Source organism: Urocitellus parryii, chromosome 11, assembly GCF_045843805.1.
Source record: "Urocitellus parryii isolate mUroPar1 chromosome 11, mUroPar1.hap1, whole genome shotgun sequence".
In the NCBI taxonomy this organism is placed as follows: Eukaryota; Metazoa; Chordata; class Mammalia; order Rodentia; family Sciuridae; genus Urocitellus; species Urocitellus parryii.
Window position 1 is genome coordinate 62,494,446 of NC_135541.1, and position 4,500 is coordinate 62,498,945.

Below are 4,500 nucleotides of genomic sequence, written 5' to 3' on the forward strand. Positions count from 1 at the left end.
GCTCCCTTGGGGACAGACAGGCCTGGCCTTCACTCCTGGCTCTCAGTGCAGTGAGCACCACACAGGCTCTGGGGATGCCCCCCTCCCTCTAGACCAGAGAGCACTCAGGAGAGCTGACCTGGGACAGGGAATGGCTTCATCTAACTCTAATAAGGGACTTGGAAATTGAAAAGCTAAGTGTGGTAGAGGACAAAACCAAAAATCTTTGGAGGGTAATATAAATACAATCTTGGGGCAATATTTATTCATTGAAACTATGTCTTATAGTTTACAAAGATGATAATTAACAACGAAAGTATAATTGACCTTAAAATCGTTACTGAGATTGAGGCTTCACGCCATCTTCAGAATTCTGAAGTATGTTCCATGTAAGGTATGGGGCTGTGGGCACAGGGAGGTGTGCAGAGCAGCACCTGTGACCATGCAGGATTCCAAGGCCAAGAGGCTCCACAAAGCAAGCTTCTGGGTTCCTCTGGAAGTCCTACTCCCCAGCCCGGTCACTTCTGTTTTTGGCCCCCCAAATTCCATCTCCAAAGAAAGTGCTTGGTTTGTCCTTGAGAAAATCTGTTCTTGAAAGCTTTAATTGACTTGGCATCATTGGTACAATATTCTTCACAGCTGGTTTCCTAAGAACATAGGAGACAGTGTTACTGACCACCTGTGCCAAGTGGGCACTGCTGGTGCTAGGGCTATTGTAGGCCAGCTCCTCAAAGCTGGGGTTAAAACTGCTGCTGCTGGCAGGAACATGGCTGCTTCCTGTGGTATTTGGGACTGAGTTAATCTTGACTTTCTCAGGGACAGCTGCTTCTCCTTTTCCAAACTTCTCTTGCTTCTGTTGGAAATCACGAGGTGGCTTGGCCACAGAGTTGACAAAGGCCATCTTTACTTTTCAGTCTTTGGGCTTACTGACATGTGCATTTGTCAGCATTCATAGCCACTGCTCTCACGCATCCTGAAGCTGCAGGTACTTATCCCACCAGGATTCATACTCTTCCAGTTTTTCTTCTTTAAAGACTTGGTGACAAATGAGCTTTCCATAGTTGATCTGTGCCTTCAATTAATACATGAATGTATTCCTCTATGCAATATAGCTGATCAGGTGTATGCCTGTTAGATGAATTGCTTATACAAGGTCATCATTTTGGGGAGATAGGCACACTTGCAGCGGGAATACACGTGCATTTTGGAATTCATTCTGTGTCCAGTGAATCCAGTTCCTTCTTCTTCCCAGGGGTGGAGAGAATGCTTTTCACTTTGGCTGGAAGGAGGGCATCAATTCACAGGAAGGAAGTGTTCAGTAATTGGCCTGCATGGTGGGTAAGGTGAGACCTGGCAATAATGGCAGTACATTGGTGGGGACCTTTCTCAGCCTGACTAAGTCAGCTCCAGCCAGCGGCAGCTTCTCTGACCTGCTCTCATGCACCATGGGTAATTTCTGAACTGAGCCCAACTTTTGACTAGTGCTTTTAGAATCACTTTTTAAAAGTCCTTTGTCTCCAAGTGCGGGTGGCTGGAGTTTTCACAATTCTTCTCTTTCTTGTTCAGTTGGTCATAGAGGAGGTATGAGTCAAAAGACTTACTGAGCTGCTTGAATTCATCTTCCACATCTGACTCCTCTACCTCAGGGAGTGAACCCAGTGACTTTCTATCCAAATTAGAAATCTTTACTTTCTTTTTCTTGAGCCTTTAGGTTGTTAGAAACCTTTTTGTTTTGGGCAACAGGTCTGTTGCTCCTTTGCCTGTGTCTACACTGTCCACACTTTGGTTTGTGCAAAGTCCTTTGCTTTGGCTTCTTAAGGTGGTTGTCTGATGCAACCTCTGAGGAGGAGGAAAACTTCCTCTGAGGCTGCCTTCTCTTTTCTCCTCTTTCTTGGCAGCATTTAGAAGGTGGTTTCTCCTTGACATGACCCCCTAGGAGTAGTCTTTGAGTCTCCTCTTTTGAGAGGTTTTTGAGTGGCTTCTCTCTGCCCAAAGCAGAGGGCATGACATCACCCTTGGCATCGATGGGGTATTTTTCCTTGTGGCAAGATCTGTGTTCTTTGTTTTGATTCAAGATCCCTTTTCCCTGGGGTTCACCCACGTGTTGTTCTTGACTAACTCCCAGTCTATTCTGAAAGGCATTATTATGGCCTTTTCCAGGCTTCTGGTGTGGAATAATGGACTCATGGTCCTCCTCTGGTGACTGTAATTGTCTGTGTATATCCAATGAGGATTAATGCAGGATGGAGGGGACCAGATGGTGGCCATAGTCAGAAGATTCAGGGTCTGAAGAGTAGGTAGGTGACACCCTGTGATACCTCTTCCCTCCTGTCATGCATGACTAAGACATTTTGTGAAGTCATTCAGACTCTGAGAGTTTTCTGTTTCTTCTGTCTATGGCCAGGATTGTAGGATCAGCTGCCCAAAGCCTTCCAGTTTTTTTTTTTTTTTTTTTTTTGTAGTCTCCTTCCATCTTCTTCTCTCGCTGAAAAGCATCCTGAGGGCACTTTCAGAAATTGCTTAAGTCTTGTTAATCAGCCCCAGTTCCTTCCACTGGGCCACTAGGTCCCTGGAAAAGCTTCCAACTTGCTCATGTTTTCAAAAGCTATTTATTGTTTTCCCGAGCCCAGTCTCCATAAGAATGTCTCTTGTAACAGGCAAGGTGGAGAGTTTCTTCAAACATTTCAACAGCTTTTTGAGGTTAGGGTTTGCAGCCAGGAGTGCCTGCAGCTTCTCCACAACTTGGAGCGCCAACTCCACCACCATTGCTGTCACTGGCCTGGCCTCCTGGCCAGTACTCCCAAATGAATTTTAAAAGTAAATAGTAATAACTCAAATTGCCCTAGTGTTTATTTGTCAACCTTACTAATTCTAGGAAGCATGATTCAAACTATACCTGCCTCACAAGTACCCCCTTTTCAAATGCTTTTACAACTTTTCTCATATGCGTGTTCAAGAGTTTTCCAATCTATTGAGTAATCTTTCTCTTTCTATCCTTATGTGGACCCATTTATTGAATTTATATAAAGAGTCACTTTAAGGTAAACTTGAATCTAAGGGAAATAGATTCAAGTTGACAACTCCTAAGTATGAGCTTATGTACATTTGAAATAAGACTGAAAAATAATCAGAAAACATCCCCCCACTGCCTCAATAGGTTTTCAGGGGAAAATAATATGGAAAAAATTGTCTATCTTTTAAATGGATACAGTGTTGAGAAAATAGCATACAGCCTCAGTGTGCCACGGTGTAAAGTAGACAATGTGTTTATTGAGTTTTAGAACTTATATTTTGCCAAGATGTGCAATATTTTCCCACAACCTAGGAAAAAGTTTTTGATGGAACTAAGGAGAAATCATTGTATAAACCATTTTTATGAGATCCCACCCATTTGAATTGTTCAGAATATATGCAACTCTTAAATCAATACTGTTATTTTTATTTTCTAAATGTAGGGTTTTCCTCTGTTGGGATTTATTAAAATTTGAATGATGAATACATATTACATGCCTATTATGGGTCACACACTGTGTTGTATTTCTAAATAAAAATAAAAAACCGGGCACATGGACTGTCATTGAATCTTTGTGCACCTGCCATAATTTTTCATTTTCTTGTATGCCACCTATAATCTTCCAAATATGCATAATGATAAATTAATTAATTTCAGGTTACAGGTATGGCTGATAGCTGCATTCTAAATGCTAAACTGGGAATATTGAGAATGAAATGATAGCTGATGGTATGGAAACAAATGGATAAAACATTTGCATTTGTGACTGTCCTACATAAAGTGAAATTTATAGACTCTATTCCAAATGAGCTTCCAGGGGTAATGCTCTTTAAGTTTGTGTGTGTGTGTGTGTGTGTGTGTGTGTGTATAGCTATAAATATTAGAATTAAGACAAAAAGGCCCATTGCATCTTTGAAATCTCTCATGTCAAAGAGCCCAGCTTTGGTTTCTATTTTGCACTTCTAAGTACTTTCTAGATCCTTTACAATGCCTTGCCTGCAATGTCTATGCTATTCTTGCAGTTTATCTGTGCCTTTCTTGCAATTTTATTTCTAATTAGTGGTTGCCTTCTTGCAGCTGAAAGCCCTTTATGCACCTTGAAGGGTTATGTGAACTTAATGAAAATATGCTGATTCAAGTTAAAGACGTTTGCTTGTATGAATAAGGGCACTGAAGGTTAACCCTGACCTTCTCAGAGGAAAATTGCTGTACTGTGTATCAGTTAAGATCATGTATTACCATATTTCTTTTAGCTAAATCAGGCACATAATTTCAGGGTGAAAAGAACTGTTTTCTGTAGAGTCACCTGAACATGAGTTGGTTTAAAAAAACTGCAAAAATAAATCCTCTGCAGCAATAACAATACTAGAACAGAATGCTGCTGTGTTATCAGGAGCCACATTGGTTCACAGGACTTGCCCTCCTGTTTGTTTCTTTCTGGCCAACAAAATAATGTCCCCTCTGGTAATAACTTCTGAAATTTATGTATCTTGAAGTACTCTGTAGTG

The 4,500-nt window shown here is 41.4% G+C and overlaps 1 pseudogene; it reads right to left on the bottom strand.

The window, feature by feature from the left end:
* Positions 1–497: 497 nt before the first annotated feature.
* Positions 498–2,745, bottom strand: LOC113194124 (elongin-A pseudogene; annotated as a pseudogene).
* Between the last annotated feature and the right edge of the window lie 1,755 nt (positions 2,746–4,500).